Source organism: Haliaeetus albicilla, chromosome 19, assembly GCF_947461875.1.
Source record: "Haliaeetus albicilla chromosome 19, bHalAlb1.1, whole genome shotgun sequence".
Lineage (NCBI taxonomy): Eukaryota > Metazoa > Chordata > Aves > Accipitriformes > Accipitridae > Haliaeetus > Haliaeetus albicilla.
The window spans coordinates 19,653,045-19,673,993 of NC_091501.1; positions in this window are offsets into that span (position 1 = coordinate 19,653,045).

The window sequence follows — 20,949 nt, forward strand, 5'->3', positions numbered from 1 at the left end:
ATTTATATGTCATAAGAGCAGCTTCCTTCTCCATCTTCCCATTCTTTTGCTGTGAGCTGCAAACAAAAAACACTGGAAATCTGATTGTGGAGGCTTAGGGCAAAACCCAGCAAGAAGGAAAGAAGAGGAAGATGTCAGAACAATCCAAGACAGTCAGGAGAGAAGATTCCTACCTTGTTGATAGAGCACATGTGTTGTGACTATAAAAGGCCATACCCTTCTAGAAAGAGGTTGTAATTAGCTCAAAAGCTGACAAGTACCAGAGATAAGTGTGAAAAGAAACCAGGAAGAGAAAGCACTTTGCAGCTGAGAAAGGCAACAGCAGTAACTCACACACTGTGCAGGTAGTTGGGTACTTTGCCAGAATTCAGCCCATGAATTCAACTTACTGCCAATCTCAGTTGTGTTGCTGCCCCTCAAGAGGTGCCAGCTGGAAGCTGAAACAGAGTTTTGCAGATAATGTTATTTGGTTGTTACCAAACTCCAGTTGCTGTTCTATATATTTTCTCACTTTATTCAAGGTTAAACCAGCTAATTCCAGGCTGAAACCCTGCACCAATTGCTTGCCACATTTGAGACTGACAGCAGATAACTGTATGGCTGGAAATGCAATCAGTCTTAATTTTAACACTACACTAGTGGATGACAGCCACAGCTGTTCTGGGCAAGACAGACTGACTGTACAGTGCCCATAACACAGCCCACTGCAGGGAGAGACAGACCTGAATAAGAGCCTCAAAGACCCTGTTTCCTTCTTGCTTCCCTTCTTGGTGGTGGGAGATCTTCAGTGAAAACCTAGATGTGCACCTGGGCTCCAGATCAGGCTCAGTTAGATGGAGACTAATTTTTTCAAATCTTATTTTAGTGTGGAAAGGGCAGGTAGAATGTCACGAGATCAATTTGTCTCAGTATTTTTTTCCAATTTTAGCTAACTGCATGAGTACAAACATATGAAGGTTCAACAGTATCAAAACTGAATTCACATCTTAATCCTGGCTGCACGTTGCAGCTGAATTTTTAACTTTATCTCCTAGTTTAAACTCCCTGTCCAAGACATCACCCTTGAAGGCTTTGCTTTTTTCTGAAGGTTGTAGCTATCCACTTAACTGGGGAGCTGGCAGGGAAACGGGAAAAAAAATTTGAGGTTTGAGGTTTGTCAGTGAGTTGATTTCAATCTGGTTTATACTACTGAAAATCTGGAGTAACTCCATTTAAATCAATAGAAGAGTATCAGCACAAGCAGCAAAAAAGAGTTACCAGATGGAAGTTAAATTCAAGTGTCCTTAATGCAATGTCATCTTTACTTTTTCTTTTAAGACAAACTCTGGCTATTAAAATTCCATTAATTTCTGAATTACTTAGATATAGGTATACGAAGAAACCTTGAGCTGTCCTAACGTGGCATTAGTGATGCGCACAGAAATAGTGATTCTGATCTCTTTTAGCAGATGTGAGCTAGTCTAAAACGCTCTTCTGATTGAACTCTCCTTACTGAAACGCCTGGCTAGGACACCAGCAGTCGGAAAGCCCTTGCTTAGCAAGTACCTACTTCCTCCCATGGAATCACCAAGATTATTTTAAAGAGGTTCCTCACTGAATATGGAGGGAAGCTTTGTTTTCAGTGTGGTAGTGATCTCTGTAACTTCCTTCACATAACTCCTCCTTCCTCTGAGACATGCAAAAATTCATTGGTGAGATTAACAGCAATGAGATGAATGGTGGCTAAGACAGACCCTGGACTTACTTCAAGAAATAGCACATCCATCTTGCTAGATGCAGAAAAGCTTCAGTTGCTGCTGCATTTTCAATCATGAACTGGGAAATTTAATTGGTATCCTTCCATAACATTTTTTTTTTTTTTTTTTGCTATGAAACATCACAAATAAAAAGCGGTACAGTGAAGTCAGCTTACTTGATTAAGAAGGGAAGCCTTCTCAGTGTGGGAGTCTGGGCTGCGAGGCAGCAGGGCACACAAACTAGCTATCCCTCAGCCATCCTTGATTTACAGGAACTGAATGTTGAATAACAGATATGCATTATTTTTCTGCTTTAATGTGCAACTCTCAAAGCAGCTATGAGCAAGAGAGGACATGAGGCTAGAAGTGAATGAAGGGTACTGTTTTGTGTGTAAGAGAAAGTAAAAAGCAAAAAGAGGAAAGACAAGACAAGACTCAGGCTAAATTTTTAATAAGGAGCATTTAGAAGCACCTAGTTTCTTCTGCAAAGCCAGTGAATCTTTAATGAAAAATTGCTTTGAAAAGGCAATTATCCCAAAAAGAAATTACTCTGCTCTGCAGTGGGACAAAATTTAATAATTAAAGTGCACACTGAGAGATTTTACTGCTATTTTAAGTACTTTCCTAGTGCAGCCTCAACTATGAAGATTCAATTGTTGCTTCTCTTACGTAAGGCCAGCAAGCAGTTCAAGCTAAAAGCCCCCATAAACCAGCCTGTTCTAGAAATGTGACTGCCTTTAGCAATCACAGGCAAAAGCAGATTCTCCAGGAAGACCAGGGTGTATCATGCTGGGGAGTATAATGCAAAGAAGGAACTTTTAAAAATAAAATACCCCAGGTGATCTACAGGATGAAGGCAATAGCATGATGTATAGCCCAGTTGCCCTGCATTTCCTGATCTCTTCTCAGGGCTTGACTTTTCATTTTTCAAGGAGCAGAGGGCCAGGCTACTAACACATTTACCCATGCTGATGGTAATATGATGGTACATAGGAAGGGACATGAGTTGCTTCATCTGCAATCTTCAAGTAGCAGCAACGGAGCAACCAAGAATCCAACACACTGACATCCTCCATAGTAGTTTCTCTTATTCCTTTTATATCGCTCTCCTGAAGGGGTTAATAGACTATGAATGTGTCCCTTTTATAGCCTCTTCTTCTCCCTTATTAAATTACCTGAGGTAGGATGCCATGGTAACATGCTAGAAAAGGAACTGACATTCATGCATGACAGAAGGATCCAGTGCAAGTCTTCCTCACTCACCCAGGAGCAGCATTACACAGACAGGAAGTGCAAAACAAGCCACTACCAAAAAATCAATGTCAAATATCACAGAGCTTTCTCAACACATCCACATTTCTGTTTGTTCCCTCTGTGGAACAGAGCAGGTGAAACGCTGCTCCAGCTCCTCGCACTCTGCTCTATCTGTGAGAGGGAAATCTAAAAACAAACTGCAGTGGAGATCTGTAACCAGTGTGGAAAGTACTGAATGAATCTCAGATGGGACATTTTCAACATAGCCCATGTCTGAAACAAGAAAAACAAGGAGAGATAGCTCTCCATATTAACTACTACAAAGTGCCTCTAGGGCAGCAGCAGTTTCCAGGCACCGGGTAGCATCTGGCCCCTCAGGATACGGGTGAAGGAGTTTGAATCTATTTATCTATCCATGTAGACAAGGCTAGAAAGACTCCGCAGCTGAGGCCTGCCAGGTCCTCTAAGGGCACATGAGCTCAAAAAACTAATGGATAACAATGACATGAGGTAACTAAAGTTTCTTTTCCCTCTCTGACTTGTGCAGGATTCATTATGCTTCCAAAATTATAGTAGAAATAACTTCAATTACACATTCCAAGCCCTTTTAAAATGAAAAACGGAGGCAGCATGATCCTGCAAATACATACAGAGGTGACCAGACTGAAAACTACTGCTCACTCAGGCATGTCCAGGCTTCATTCCCATCTCCTTGTCTTTCCTCTTCTTATCCTTTCCTTCCCCCTTCCCTTTACTAACATGCCCTACACAAATATCCGTTCACAACTGTGCTGAAAAGCAGGGACGCTTTTGACTTATTCAGGAAAGAGGATGGGGGGTTTGTTGCTGTGTTTTGAGAGCATGTTTTTGTGGTGATTATTTTATTTTTGATAGGTTTTTTTTCATAGCTGTTCAAGAAAGTGTTGCTCTCTGACTATGGCTGTCCATTCAAACACTGGTCTGCACGCTCAAGAGAGACTTAACTGGCTGTAGTGATGCTCTAGAATTGTTTCCGAGAACTTCATAAAGATTGTTTGGAGCTCCCAGGCTCCACCAGAATTCTGCTGTCCTCTCTAGACCTGTTTATGAAACTTTAAAATCTTACGTCTACTTGAAATACGACTCAGTGCTTTCAGAAACCAAGGTAACTTCCTATTCTGTAATCTTCTCAGCACAGTTCAGGTTGAGTGGAAAAGGCTGAGGAGGAGGAAAATATGTTTATTTTTAGCTGCATGTGACTGAGATGGTACTGCAGAAATCAGAAAGACACAGCAAGCAGAGGAGCATATTAGAGAGTCGTGTATCTTCAGTGTGGTGGTTAAATCCAGGCAAGCAAACTTTTTCCCACAAAAGGAGGTGTGGAAGAAGAGGAGGATCAAGAAAAAGAGCAAGAAGGGATGGATCTGAGCAATTTAAACAGTGGGAGGAAACATGAAAACTGCCACTGAAGGATGGGAGGGAAGTAAAAGGAGAGGCAGATGCCTGCATCTTCAAAGAGACCACAGACAAAAGAGGATAGAGCCTAAAGAGAGGGGCATTGGCCCTAAACGTTCAAAGGGTTACACATGTGAGCAGCACATCCAGTGGTGTTACCCACGGAAGTGGAGACCTGGCAGACTGGGAGCTCTGGCTGGAAGAGACTGTCTGGGACTGCAAGCAGCTAGTTTCTGCTCACTGAGGAAGAGAAGGGATCTGGGTTACGGTGGCTCCAGGGGAGGGTCTGAGGTGATGTAGTGGCTGTCAGTGCAAGAGTGAAAGGGGAGGGTGCTGCTAAGACACATTGCAGTTGCAACACCAGAGGTGTTTTTTTTTCCCCTGACATCTGATTCTCAAATGGAAAGCATGTGGTCTTCCATCAAAAATTGGAAACAAATGAAGAATAGAGTGTTAAAAGATAGGGAGCTAAAAGCAAACACTGAAGATAAGCTTTCAGTAGAAGAAAAAATACTGAAGAGTGTAAGAGCTCAAGAGTATTAACAAAAGACAGAAGCTGTTTGCACAGCAATCACATAGTTTCATACTTTCTCACACACAACTCTTCTAGTTAAATTGCATTTGGCTTTCCTTTGTTCTGTGCTTTGAATTTATTCCAATCTTCCAAAATATTTTCATCTTATTTATTGAAGAAACCCACAACACCAAACAAGGGGGAAACTAAGCAGATCACTAATTAAAACACAAGGTGTGTACTTGGGGCTACAAAGTGCCTGGAGGCACAACCCTAAGCAGAGGATAGTGGTAGACAGAGGTAGCGGGAGGAAGCACTGTGACTTAGTCGCATAACTGACTCACCATGCCTCCCTTGCCACCTTCTTTTCTCTAGAGCAAAGGGGCTGGGGGCAGGAATTTTGTTTCAGTCTGTGCTTTTGCCAGTGGGAAATTACTGCCCACGCTGCAAGGAATGAGCTGCTCGGCTGGGGCAAGGGAGTGAAAACTTCTGTCCCTGCTTTCCTGGGACTCCCATAATACAGGGGAAGGTAATACCTGTATTTCCACATGATTGAGCACCAAGAGTCGGATTATAGCATCAGGCACGTTCTGTAGCCCTGCTCGCTTGCACAGAAATGTGGGTGAGTCATAGTTTGGCCATAAACTGCCCACAGTTCATATGCTGAAAAATCAGTTGGTCAAAGTTTAAGTTAGTATAGTCAGCATGGTCAGCTGAGTAAATTTAGATTGAAGCCATCTGCACAAAGGAAGACCAGAGGTGAGCTGATGTTATTTTGGACAACGGGTATAACCCCAGCTGCTTTGAAGTCAATGGTTCAACCTTCTGTTTTTTACAGGAGGGTCAGGATTTCACCACAAAGGTTTTTTTTAATTAAGGTCTTGATTGTTTTTTCTACATATTGACATGGCACTAACCTTCAATCCAGGTCAATATATAATAAAGCAACACTTTTGGAGCGAAGATATTAATGGCAAGACAGAGAGAAAAACTCACTGACAGCAGTTCTACTGCTGGAAAGGGTCTAGAAGATTTAAAGCCATGGAAACAACTCCTTCCTACTGACAGAGCGGTGGTAAGGCCTATGCTGTGCTGACCTGTAACTGCAGAAATCCCTGTCAGCACTAATCAAAAAGGACACCCAGCACCTAGTGGGTGCTGTCTCCGTCCCTACTCCATCTGAAAGCCAGATCAGCTACTGCAGTGCCAGAGGTGGAGTTCAGCACGAGCTGTGCCTTCAGGAGAGCCACACCAAGTTGAGACTTGCTACTGCACAGAGCTGCCAGGCTCTGGGAGCTTACTCAGGGAAGAGAGGTAGCCAGGGGTGGGCTTTCAACCACTGCAGATGTCCCCATCCCTTGCAGTCAGGAGGGAGCATCAGGACTTGCCACTGTTTCTCCTTCCATTCTGTACCTCAAAGCACCTCTCAAGTGGGAAGTCCCACAGCTCACATCCAAAGCACGTCTGTGCAACAGCACTGACAGTGCAGGAAGCTGTACAGGTCTGGCCCAGATGCAGGTCATCCACAGCTCCTGCTAATCGCTGGGGAAGGGGCAATCCTCCCATCCTCCCAGGGACAAACCCACAAAGCACTCCCATTAAATGTATGTTAAATTACTCCCATAGCTGAGCCTGCATTTTTTCCCTAGCTCTCTGGGTATTGTTTGGCAGCCATCAGATAATTGAGCACAAAAGCTAAGATAACGTAATTTGAATAACAGCTAATGAAACGCTCTGCAATTATTTCTGAATGTTTTATCTGTCTTCTCCCTCTTGCATGGTAACTGCAATTGCCTCCGTCTTACAGAAATCTCTAGGCAGGTGATGATACGCCAGAAGTGTACCCTTTTCATTCCGGTTTCTCCTTCTCTCACTTAACAACCTCTTAATCCACCTCCCCTTCCCTCTGCTGGAGCTAATTGCCAGCTGCATCTCTGCACAGAGCCCATTCCCTGCCATGGCAGCCCATTTGCCCCTCTCCCACCTCCATTCAGCTCCTGCCCTACACCAGTGTGTGGGGCTGATAACAGCAGTTTTGTGTAGGAGCTCTCTGCAAGAAAGGAAGAGGAGAAAAATTAGGAAAGGGGAGCTGCCACTCTCACCACATAATCTAAGGACAGACAGGAGGAGCAAAGCTGGCTCAAGGATTTATGGAAGGATAGGAAGCAATGCAATTTGCTGCCCTAAGGATGAGGATGTTCACAGGAGCTCCTGTCTCACACCTTCATTCCCAGTCTTTCCCTCTGAGGCAGCAGCAACTCCACAAATACTGTGGGTAAAATTATATCCTTTGCTGAAGCAGCTGTGCACTTGTGCAAAGGCAGCAGTCCCTATCCTGAAAAGAAGCTTATAGCTGTACTCTTGAATTTTTCACCAAATTTAATTTGAGCTCAGTGTGATGAAATCCTTGTCCACTGACACATCTTAAAAATAGACAACATAGCTGGCAAAACATAATTCAGGCGTTTATTTATAACAGCTTCAAAAATTTTTCACCTGCAGCTTTATGGGTTGTCTGGCAAAATGAGGATTTGACCAGCTGGACAAAGAATTAATCGGGAAGCTCAGTGTTTATGCTTTTTAGTATAGCATCACCTGCCTGGGTTTAGCTCATCTGTTTAAGGTAGTCAAACCGATTATTGATAGAAGTAAAGTTTGAACAGGCAATATGGGAACCACCAGCACAAGAAACTAATCACCAGCCTGCCTAGAAGCAGAGCCAGGAAAGGGTGATTTCTAGTGCCGGCGCAGTGGGAAGGTTGTGTCCCCTCTCCACAAATGCTGCCATAAAAAGGGCAGGGACAGCACTGCAGGCAGGGCTGATGAAGGCCATGCTTAACACCACCAAAAAGCTGGAGATGTTGCAGGTACAATCGCAGCAAAGGAAAGCAGTACATCAGGACAGTGTATTTTTAACTGAGTTTGTAACTTAGCTTTATTGCAGTTTTTTGTTCTTTGGTTGGTTTTTTTCCTTCTAGAATTTACTACACTCTAGAAGGCAAAAGAAGTGGGAAGTGCTGTCTGAGTGCTGCGAGAATGACACAAGGCAGACAGAACTGACACAAATATCTGCTATCATCCTTGGAAACACAGAAAAGACTTACTGGGAATGAAAAGTAGCTGAATTTAGATGAGAGAACATGTTTTAAACTGATGGCTCAAAAGCACTGTTGGAAGCATATCTAGAACTCCGTATGAAGCAGTAGGGTTTAGTTCTATAATACTCAAACACAATCTCAATAGCAACCCTCACCATAAAAATCTGCTTCATGATGTCAGGGATCTCACTTCAGCATGCAGTGAATTGTCTCCTCAGTACTTTTGATTCACGTCTGCAATTTGGTCACTAGTTTAGCCTGTCTTTAACTATCCAGTCTGTAGAAAGAGCCCATATAACTAACACTGTACTCCCTAAGAATGTTTTTTGTAAATAGCAAACCCAAATCAGGAAGATGACGTGTTTCTGTATGACTCTACTGGACTCAAGTTCCAACATGATCTACAGTTTATGCGGAGCTGTTAGATCCATCTGTATAGAGAGTTACCGACTGATAGGCTAGCCTGGTCTCAGTAAATTGCCCGTAGTAAATGAAAATTAAATTAAAAGTTCCCTAGTACTTGATGCTAACTTGCAGAGGTCAGGTAGGTATTTCTATTCCTCAAAAAAGAATTTAAAGCTGCTTAGATAATAAAACTTACATTTGAGCCAAGGGCCCTCACTGTCTGCAAGAGGATCCCACTGAATTTTGCAGCAAACACCATCAGAATAATGGGATAATGTCCCAAGTAATATGAAATAAAATGGGGCCCACGTGTCTATGGCGTTTTGCTACAAGACCTTGAGAAAAGATCATGGACAGATTCACACACGCACACACTCACCCCCCCCACACTTGTTCTCCTCCAAAACCATTCATTCAAATGGAGAAAGCTGTGACTGGAGATTACAAACACAGCTCAATGCAACACAGTTTTTCACAAGGACTGCAAAATCAACACACCACAAAAATTTCCACACGTGGAAAAAGATGTGTCTGTAAGCTTAATGGAGCAGTGGGACACTTATCCTGAGGAAGGGAGTAACCTTGGATGCATATCAGTCAGTTGAAAGACAGTTTGACCTGAGGAAACAAACTAGCCTGTACAGTTATCAGAAGTAAAAACTTGTGGTTTACAGGAAGTTTGCAGGGAGCACTAGCTTATTACATGTTGCATGATAATAAATCATGTCTTCCAGTGGCAGGGATTGTATGTGATAACTGGTCTCAAGATCTCTAAAGCACCTGAACATGTTGGTCTCACTGAACCATGCTGGAATAACCAGTGAAACCCTGTACCCATAACAGGCTGACCTGTTACATCTCTGGAACACATTTGAAAAAAATTGCCAGTCTTTAAAAAGCATTGTATCTTAACACTTACTTTTCAATGCAAAGCAAAATGTACCAAGTTACAATTTTAAGACAGTTCAGCCTCTCAGAAAAAGCAATCATCCTTGGCCACCATGCTGGTATTATCAGCATTTCCAGCAATCTTTCTGGCCCTCCACACACCCATCTCCCAAAGGCAAGTCCTGGTCACACATGGGATGCAGCATGTCAAAAATATACATTTAGAAGGATCAAAGGAAAATGGAAAAGCTCCTAACATGAAATAGAAAACCTAAAGAATGCATAATCCATGCAGAAAAAGCTAACGACTAGATAATTGGTTTCATTAAAAGATAAACATCCCTCTCTCCTAATGACATTACTGTTGATATTACTCCATCAATACCATCCAGCTTATCATAAGCCCTGTATATGACTGCGGAGTCATGTCCTGCTTTCCAAAAGAGCCCCTGCTTTATGCCTGCCTAGAAGAAAGATCAAAGAAACTTGTTCATGACCTGAGCTCTTCAGCCATTAGTCAATACTTTTTAGCATGGCTTGTAAGCAACAGATAGCCACGTTTCATCAGGAAGAACTAGAAAAATAAATTATATCAGAAAGAACAATAGTATTCAAAAAAATGGGTATCTAGATAGAACAAAAGAGAATGAAAAAGCAGTAGTATAAAATACATTTTCCCCCCACGCGCTAACAGGAGGCAGAAAAAATGGTTGAAAACCATTTCTTTATTATATTTCCTAGTTTCACAAGTGATATGAAAAATCACTCCTCTTCAGAAAAGAGTCCAAGATATGCAGGACAGTGGAATATTTTGGGAGAAGAACCCAATTAGACTAATATGTCTCTATGTAATTTTGAAGTCAGAGAAGGCAGCTTGCAATATCATGAATCTACCAAATATTTTAAATACTGGGAAAATGTTAACTCTATTTTCATGAGATATATTTTCTCTGCTATTATAAAGGGAGGATTACACAGATGTAATAAGATATTCCCTTTATAACTGTGGTTAATACTCCTTTTATCATAACTGAAAAATTATCTGTAATAAAAACATACACAGTTTGCTTTTTGTGCAAGAAAGCTTGTTCATAATCATAATTTGAACCACAGTCCTCCAGCAGGTGGTTTTGTTAAGTGAGGTTAGCCAACCCCAGGCAGGGAAGCAGAACACGCACATGTGTATGCCCCACAACAGTTACATCCATATTCCCCTGAACTCAAAACCCTGCAAGAAAAGCAAGACAGCACCCACAGATAGCATTTTGTTCCAAAGGAGACTGACAGTCACAAGACCTTGTTATGATCTTAACTGACTATCCCAATTCAAAATTCCCAACAAGCTTTCACTACACCCTAGATTGACAGCTGCTATGATGATGGACAGGAAAGCAGTAAGTCTCAATTCCAGCGCTGCAAAACTGAGTAACTGCCTTTGCTGCTTTGGATGTACAAGAGCCCATAACATAAGGTGTTCCCCTTGAAGAAGGTCTAAATCTCATCTGACCAATACAAACACTTCCTCTGCTTTTGCGCAGTAGCAACAGGACTAAAATATGAAGTATCTTAGTCTGTATTTTGTAGGGATTTGCTTGGTTTGGGATTAGGTTTGGGTTTTTTTTTTTCTCCTGTAAGAACATGGAAGAAAGCCTCCCAGCCTTATTCAGCCTTTATGTTTACTGGCCCCAATTCAGGCTTGCTATCTTTGGGGCTGAAGACATTAGTGCAATGAGAATGTAGTAAGTGTGGCCACATTACCATCAAATAATAACTTGATCAACACACGAGACAATCTAAAACCTAACTTAACTCCGGCCAGAGACTCTTGTGCTGTATATTCTGTCTAAACATTTGAGTGCACCTCCAGCTGCTGAAGAATTAAATAAGCATCAGCAATGGCACATTTGAAAAAATGTCTCAGTTGTTTTCAGAAGCGTCCTATAGCTTCTGGCTCCTGCAGCACTTTGCTGCAAGACAAGCAGAAATCTGGTGTGTTCTAAGCTTGGATGTTTTTGAAACGATCTGGATGTTCTGAGATTCATACCAGGGCAGTTCCGGTTGACCAAAAGCAGCTCCTGCAGCCCCCATGGGTCGTTCCTAGCCATTGCATAATTAAAACAATCCACCTGCTCCAAAGCCGTTTCTCCTCAGCTGTGGAGTGGTACACACACAGATGTGATACTTTCCTATTAGAGCACTCCTGTTTGGGGGTGGCATGGAGGCTGTCACACTCACTGCAGTCATTCTGTCCCTGAAGTTCAGCAAAAACATTAGGCACCAAAATATTCCAGCAACTTCTTCCCTCGAGTTACAATAAACTTGCTTCTAATTTGTTGTCCATCCATTGCTAATTTCATTATCATTTCACACATGGTAATGAGACACATGACCTCCCCCCTTCCCTCTGGGGCCTCATGAATATATATCATGCATAATTAAGGAGGGCCTGTTTTGGCATACAAATTCATTAGTGTTTTAATATAAAAATGCACAAAAGGGGAATTAATGTTTCATGACAACTAAAATAGCCGTTTCTGCTAAAAATGGGACCACACAGAAACCATCGATTTATATGTTTTTGTTTTCTAATTAAGTCAGCATTTAAAAATCTCCAGAGCACACCACCAAAGACTAGCTGAGTATTTAGAAAATGATGGTGTACAGTTTTTGGCAGATTTCATCCAGATCTCATAATGTTTCCTAACGCTCTGGCATGACTGACAAGAGTTTCTCCTATTAGTGCAGGAATTTCTCCCCCTCCAACAGTTTGCTATCAACATTTGAAATAGAAGCTGTAGCTTCTGTTCAAATGCCACATCAAACAAGCTGATGAGGCTGTCATTTTTTATTTTTAAGGTATAATTCAAGTGCAGCCTTACATCACTGTAGTAAGGATCTCTTTCCACAGCATCTAAGAAATCAGCTGTCAATTTGGGCTTCTCAAATTTTTAGGAGGAAAAATGGAAAAGTGAGAAGAAGTCTGGAAACCTGTTATTTAAAGTGCAGATGGTGACTTTGCTTTTTAACCCTTTCATGTTTGTTATAAGGATCTCTTAATACTATATGAAAACATAGCATCCTCTGCTAGAGTGCACACGTGTCTGGTGACACTGTAAGCATTCCACCAGCCCAGCACTTAGTAATCGGCAGAACCGGTCAACCCCACAGCAAAGGTTCAGAATGGCCAAAACTCAGTCTGACTTAGGACTGAAAAATGTGGAAAATAAGCAAGATTCAGACGCTTCCTGTAAAAATCAAGGGTAAAATCTAAACCTGGTATGTCAGCAGATTTTTTTTTTTTCTGTACACTTGGAGTGGGACACCCATCTCCAGCTTTGCTGGCCTTGAATTCTGGTATTTTTACATTTTCACAGAGACACTGAATCAGTCAGACTGGAAGGCACCTCAGGAGACCAGCCTCCTGCCCAAAGGTCAATCCTGAAATAAGACCAAGTTGCTCTAGGTCTTCCAGTCAAGTCTGGGAGATCTCCAGAGATCCACAGCCTCCATGGAAAACCTGTTCAGGTCTACACAGTGACTTTTTTCCTCCTTATCTCAAGTCAGAACCTTCTCTCTTCCGATTTATGACCATTGTGTCCTCTCCTCCTGCTAGACGCTTCCATAAAGTGCCTGTCTCCCCCCTCTCCATAACCTCCCCGCAGGGCCGGGCAGGCTGCCGCCGGGAGCCCTGAAGCCATCTCCTCGCCAGGCTGAGCCCGCCCAGCTCCCTCAGCCTCTCCTCAGAGGGCAGGGTCGCACACCGCTATGGGGACGGGCAGATTCTTCAAGGATCCTCGTTAGAACGATAACACCACAGTGGTGGTGGTACGACCAAACGTGTATTTTAACATGGACCCTCTGCAGATCGGGTCATTTTAACACATTAACACACACAAAGCTCACGCAGTCCACGGAGGAAGCAGCCGTCGGCGGAGGCGGCCGGATTTGCCCCGGGCACCCAGGCCCCGTTCAAAAGAGAAGTGGGTACGTGATCAGCTGGCCCACGGCTAATGGCCGCCCGCCCCACGAAATGGCGCACCAGGGGCTAGGAGCTCGGGGGCACTGGCCCCAGGCAGGTGCTACAGCTGCCAACCGCCCTTGTGGCCTGCCACTGAACTCCCGCCAGTTTATCAGCATCTTCCGTTTTAATTAGTAGCTTTTCTTCTGCAGGCATTAAGGAATAATTTCTGAAGTACTGAAAGTTGCGATTAAGTCCTGCTGCCTGAAGGCCCCCAATTCCCAAGAGGACTCTGGGCCGAGAGCTCCCAGCTTTCCAAAGGTCACCTCCGGCTGATTCTCTGACAAGAGGCAGCTGTTTTCATCGGTCCCCTCAGCAGCGCACTACACAATGCAGGAGGCAACGAAAGCTGAACATGCCCAGCCAGAAGCACAGGATCTCAGGACAATGCAAGCTCGAAGCTGGCTGAGCTGCTAGAAAGTGCCTATAGTAAGGAAAAAAAAACTGGTGTGTTTCCAGTGCCTTGTTTTGGTGCCCTTGCCAGTCACCTAAAAGTGCTGAAGCACCATAGTGCTTCAGGACACTGTTTTTGAAAGCATGAGCAGTAAGAAGTTTTTTAATACAGGTTTATGAAGACATACGCCGTTGGTCTGTTTTGAAAGACCTCTCATAACCGTTCTTCACGAAAGTCAAGTGTCTTCATGCTCTGCAGTAAAAACATGAAATTTAAGAGGCTGGGTTCAAGTGTGCAAGACGTCCTTTCCTACTCCTGCAAAAAATAACTGGGAAAAGGAACTGCACTGGTACAAGTAGATACTGCTGAGGTTGAGGAGACATAGCCTCTCGTGAAGGCTCTTTCCTCTGGAGTAGAAACCATGTCCCCAGAGCTGCCAAATGTATGAGCTATTGGCACCTATCTGTGAAACTCACTGCCATCCTGTGCGTCCTCCAGCACCTCCTCACATATTAGATAACAGTCTGCTACTGCTGTTTCTTACTCACTCACTCAAGCAGCAGAATCTGTAGCATGGATCCAAAGATTCAGCCCTGCTGATAAGGAAGGTAAATACAGTAATACACACAGATTTTTCACCTGCTCATGCTTTTAAGAATCTAGAAAAAAAAATCGGTGAAAAGTTGAAGAATGCGTGGTGGGATCCCTATTTTGATGCAGAGAGGGCATTGAATACGTTTAGGGAAAGCTGCCTCACCTTTTTTTTGTTATTGAGAAAGGAGTAAGCATGGGTGAAGACAGACATTAAATGCTCTAGGCAAATACAACACACATCTGTCTGCCACTAGGAGAATTCCAGCGGAAGCATCCAACCCCTGCGAGTAAACTCATATCTAGAAGAAAAATTATGTAACTATGTTATACTCATAGAACATAGCATTCATCCCACCTAACTTTGGCCAACTATCCTAAAAGAAGCTGTTTAGATTTCCTTTCATGGACAATGGTGAGAAATTTTGCCTGATCCTAATCCTAATTCTTCTCTTCATAAAAAAAAAAAGAAAAAAAATTAAAAGTTCAGATTAATCAATCACTAAATTGTCCCATTGATTGTAAAGGAAAAGAAGATGAATAACTTAAATGTAGCTGGTCTAGATTAGGTGAAGTATTTTACCACTAACCACTCTGGAACCACTATATACTTTCAGTTCCTTTGTTTTACTATTTGATTTCCCATCAAGATCACAACATGAAGCTTGAAAATTTTTTTAAAGTTAAAAATTTAAAATTTTTTAAAAATTATTTTAAAATTATTGCAGAATTCATTTAGAATCACACACTCACCAGCCACTTGTAAGGTAAACTGTGAGCAGAAAAGATTAAATTAATCCTGTTAGACATACTGAGGAAAACAAAAATTAAGTTGAAAAACAGAAACAGTAGGGAAAAGCAGTTCATGCACTGGCATCAATATGTTCAGAGGAAAAATTCTGCTACTTAAAAGTAGCAGAAAATATATTATGTTGCCCTTTCATCAAATTACATAGTACTTCTATGGTAGAGAGGGACTGTGAAAATTAAGATGCTATCGGGAAAGTAAAATCCAGTGACATGTTTAATAAAAAAAAAAAAGACAGCAACCACTCTATGAAGTAAATGCAGTAAGTGGAAAAAGAATTGTTAGAAGCCTATACCAGAATCTTTTACTCCTCTGCAAGTTCTTGGATACATCTCTGGCCTCTCAGTAGGTGCAAAGGAAGAGAAAAAGAACCAGACAAAGTAAAATAGTCAGGTGTCCAGAGAAGGACAACTTTTAGACTTTTGCAGTTCTAATAATGGGAGTGAAAATCAGCTACCAAATGGGGTTTGCGTCATGGAAGATGTGAATCCAGTGGCAGAAAAATTTGTTCTTGGAAGGGAAATTATGTTGATCCTCTAAATGAAGAAACTGTCATTGAGCCTGAGCTGACATTCATATCTGCAGCAGAAAGCCACAAATGCCAATATGAGACCAGGGAACCTTAACAGAAGACAAATTCAAGGTCATCCAAGTAGCAAAGCAGAAATAATGAAGCGAAAATCCCTCATCTATTGACAAGCTCACCCACAGGGTTTATTTAACTGATAAACACTTAAAAACTATGAAATATACTTTAATGGACTGGCTTGTGAGTTAATGAACCAGAACATTTCCTCTAGATAGGATCAGAACAGCTTGGCTGACATTCCTAAGCTGTGATGGTTTTCTTCGACTCGTGCCAGATGCCTATACTTGCGGGCCAGGTATTCTTGCTGTTTCTCTGAACTTTTTGCAGAGTGACAATTTGTAATTTCCAAGGATTGACTTTTTTTCTTTCTGATTTCTGATTCTTTCTTACAATAAAAAGTAATTTTTCAGCTCTGTCTTGCCTCACAACCTCATGGCCTTGCTCTGCTCAGTGTTTTTTCTCTAATAAAAATGCATCATTTTTTAATAATGTAGCTCTTTCTGCAATTAGGGAGAGTGATATTATACTGCAGTTTGTCTTCCAGACTGCAGTATGATGTTTTTACATGCTTCTCTGTAAGCCTTACTCCATGCAGATTTTAATTCAGCAAAATTTTTCTGCTCAGGGTGACTTGACTGAAGAATCACCTTTTGGTGCACACAGATACACTGTGCTCAAACGGTGCTCAGAAGTGGAGCTCATACTGTGGGCCTTGGGCTATAAAAGGACAGCCCTTAGCTGCCCAGCCTGTGCTCTGCTCCTGGTGGCCTTTTCCACAGGACAAGTCTTCAGAGTCCTAAATGCCATCATGGCAGCATCAGCAACCTAGCATCTCTCTCAAGGTTGTTTGGCTTCCTTTCTGACTTCTTCCAGGATGCCCTCAATTTAAATGGGAACACGTAGCCAAGCCCACAATGCTCCATGGAGGTAAGCAACAGAAATGAGTCCAGGCTGCATCTCCTGGTCACAGATCCAGCTTCCTGGAGTCCTTCTGAGCCCCTCCTGTACACATGGATAAATAACTGCTATGGAGAGGAAGGACTTCAAGAAAATGTGCCATAACAAAAAGAGGAAGGCAAATGCCTTCCCATAACCTTAGAGATGTTACCCCTATCGTAACTTCAGTGTTCATGCAGGAACACCTGACTGCCTGCTTGCTCTTGTGCCAGATGTAGAAAGTCTCTCAGGCTTTCTTCGCAATTTAAAGAGAGTGCTAGCACCAGCCAGGAGATGCTGCCAGATGCAGAAAGTTTCAAGGCAAACTAATGGTGTTGGATACTCTCCTGCTCTAATCTCAATTTAAATTAGTAACTAGAGGCAACACACCAGGAGCTTTTCTAGTCTACTTCCTCAAGAAGTAAATCAAATCTTGAATAAAATATTCAACATTTGGAGGCTGAGCACAGAACGCTGCAAGTCTGAGCACAGCCCTTAGTGCACACTGAGGAAGCACTTTTCCTAAGATGCTGGAAATATAGGCAGCTCAGTTTGACATCACGTCCAGTTTTATATGTTTTAGAATATATGATCCTCTGGAGGCATGCAAAATGATCCAGGGTGCTGCGGGGTATTTCACTGCTACCTCTCTTCACCTTCATACCTCTTCTCTTCTTTTTGATCTGTTGCTATCCACCTCCTAGGGCTGACTTCACGTGCTGTACAAGCCACTATCTGATCCATCTTCTCCTATCCTGTTGGCCACAGCCGGCCCATCCCACTACACCCAAACTGCCGATACTGTGACAGGTCCTAAGTCAACACTTCATAAGCCAGTAGCTTTTATCAGGAGATAGGAACCCCAGCACTGGCAGCAGTGCCAGCCCTGGCCAACAAAGATGTTTTTAGAATGATTCTTGGCGCCTTGCGGCATCTTTAACAAAGCTGGCAAATGACAGCTCAAAACCTGCCAGGTAGATTTGCCCAGAAGAAGGAAATGGGATGTGGTAGGGTGTGGTGGTGAAGAGAAGAGAATATTTCAGAGCATATTCACATTTTCTCACACATATTTCTCACCCCTTAACATTTGGGAAGGGAGGGACATTACTTTGAGGGGCATGCCACATTCAAACAAAAAAGAGAGTGATAACAGGCCAAAGAGATCCATCAAGCCTTGTAAAAACCACCTCTTTTCCAAGTCTGACCTGACAGATCAGTGCAATACTTAGGGGGCACAAGCCCTGTCTAAATCAATACACTGTAAGCTCGTAGCAAGGACAAAACGAATTGTGTACAAATGAAGGTTCAGACAAAAGATCTGGGTTTTGTATCAAAATCTTCTGCTCACCAGCCACACAGGTTCAGATACGTATTTGTAATGCTCTGTGCAAGTAAAGCCAGAAGAACACATAGCTACAAGATTAAAGCTCTATTATACTTAAAAACCACATGCTTACTCCAGTAAAGACTAAAACCTAAAAGTAAAGTCTAAAGACACTCACACCACAGCTACTTGCTGAAACTCAGTGATGCTCAGGTAAAAATACATTAGTCTTAAGGGGACATATCGATATAACCATTAATTTCAGCTCCTGCTCTCTGTAAAATGTGGAGAACAATTGCTTTCTCTCCTGGATACTGTGAAGTACAGTGTTTTAACATTTGTCAAGTACTTTGTGGTCCTCATGCAGCAAGAAGTGCTGCTTTGGGTACTATGTTATTCTACCAGTCAAAATAGTTGGCTCTAACTGCCAGGGTGGTTAAATTTCTCTGGGGTAAGTGAAAGCAAATAACATAAATTAAAATGAAAAACCAAACTAGAGGCTTATTTCAAATGGGAAGACAAATATAACTTTGTGAAAAAGATCAAAACCATCTGTAAAAAAAAAAGCAAACAACAAAAAACCCTCTTCATACTGTAACGTTCCCCTGCATTCCTGGTTGCAGCTGGTAGATTTACAGAAATACTTCACAAAACACCTATGCTTCTGATGTTATTGACTGGACAAGACAAAGGGAGTAGGGGCTGAACCACAAAACAGCCCATTTTCATATATTGTCCATACCAAGACAACATTCAAAGAAATTTCATCAAGAAGGCCATCTAAGTTCTTATAATCACATTTACCACCACAGGAAAACTGGAACTGAATCCAGAGATTGTTTTAGCTACAGAATTCATTTCTGTAAATCCCATGAAGTCTGCAGAGCCTGGAGTACCAAACACAAGCTTTGGGTTTTTATTCCCCTCCACCCCTCATGCCTAGCACTAAGGACCCTCTTCCATGCAGAAAAACCAGCCATGCCCAGGGCATCAGTTACAATGTGGTTCTCCTTGACACTGACTCAGCAGAACTTTGTTCTGCAAAGTAAAGGAAAACTAAATGTTTTATGTCTTTGCTTCTGGAAAATACTGCCTCATGTACCACTTGCTCTTTAGGCCAAGGGCAATAGCATGAATTGCAGGCATGGTTAGAGCACAGTTGTGTCTGTTCTGCAAAGTACACCTGGTTTCTCTAGTAGCTGGGACCAGGTCCAAAGGACACAGCTATTTACACAACACCACCTTCTGTAGCTTCTGGTAGGCACAGTCACACTGGAGAACTGTCTAGGACTGCCTGACTTCTTGCCCCAGATTTGGACTCGGTTAGCACAGTGCATGCAAGGATCACCATGTTAGTCATCCTCTTTTTCTGTATTGACTACTATGGCAAAGATACACAAAAGCAGAGTTTAGTTATTCCTTTTCAGAATAACCGCATCAGGGAACAATCAAGATTACCTCATGGTCTCCAACCAAGGAGATGCCTGATTTCATAGTGGGCAACAACGGTGTCAGCTGGGAGCACTGCGTCCCTATGCCTGACTTGCCCCTAATGTGCATCACACAAACCAATAGGGACATTCAGAGGATTTCACAAAGCCCTTCAACATTGGTGACTGGGCCCATGACTGCATTTACATGTAAGGCAACTGAATGTTTTTTAATTATTTATTTCACACTCCTGGGGAAAAACTCATTGGAAGTGTTCATCTGTGTCCAGGAGTTGACTGTGCAGAGGCTGCGGAGAGCGCCTATGCAGGGGTGACTAACCTCTCACTTGGCCGGCGAGGCTGCGGCGTGCCAGTTCCGACTGTCACCTTGCAGAGTGCACGCGGTCACTGGGTTCTGTTGAGAGGAGCTAAGCAAGGAAAAAGATGACTCTCTGAGAGAGAGAGAGAGGGAAAACACCCAACAAAAGAGAATGAAATGGAGTAATTAGCTTCTTCCTATGCAATCTCCAGCACACTGCCAAACCTTCTCACTGCCGCGTGACAGGCGGACAAAAGCCTTTTTCAGCTGTAACACGTTACATAGCCCCAGCCAACAATGGCAGCTATCTCCTAATGCCTTTTAGGGACTCACACGCATGTGTTGCTCTTTTTGCAGGCCAAGGGAAAACCAGCCTTAGCACTTACCAGGCCTACAGATACAAAATGCTTGTTGCAGTACTGCTGGCACTCAGCATATGGTTAGCCTGATTTATTTCTGTTGAAACAGAAGACAGTGTTTCTTCATGCTGAGTCCTGCCATGGTAAAAATAAGGGGCAGTCTGTGTCCTGGAGAGCTTAATTCAGCGATAAAGATGACATTTTGTCCTTACCCTTTTCCATCGTTTCTGGATGCGGGCACTTGAATAAAAGGAAGCCAAATTACTGTATATTACACCTCACACGTTTCATTTCCTAGGAACTAAGCAGCAAGTGTTGCTTATGCAGCCTTAAAATGAAAGCATGTTACAGGAACAGACTGTCCATTTTTGTATTTATACTGCTCAGGAAAAACATTTAAAAGGGTTCACCCAGCAGCAAGACATTTTTCCCGCAGGACTACCGGGACATTAGCTTTCTATTCTGTCCATATGCAAGCTGTATTTCTCACAGACACTCATGGGAGCTATGGTTTTCAACTATGTGCAGAGGCAGCAAGGCCAAATTAGCATAAAATTAACATGCCATGCTTCGGATTGTAATCCACATGAGGAGAATGACAAACCCACGGTCCCTCTCCAAACCCTGACTTCACTTAACGACAAGTAGGAACAGCATGGGAGAAGCGAGGCTGTGACCAGAGTCAAGGGATGGGGCTCACCTCTAGGTCTTCAGGGTTGCTCCTGCCCTGCTAGACCCAGTTGCATCAGGGAGAGGGAAAACCAACGGTTAGCTACGATGGCATCAGCTGCCTGCACACGCAGCTCAAACAGGCCTGAGCCATTCCTGACCCAGACGATGGGGACAAGGCAG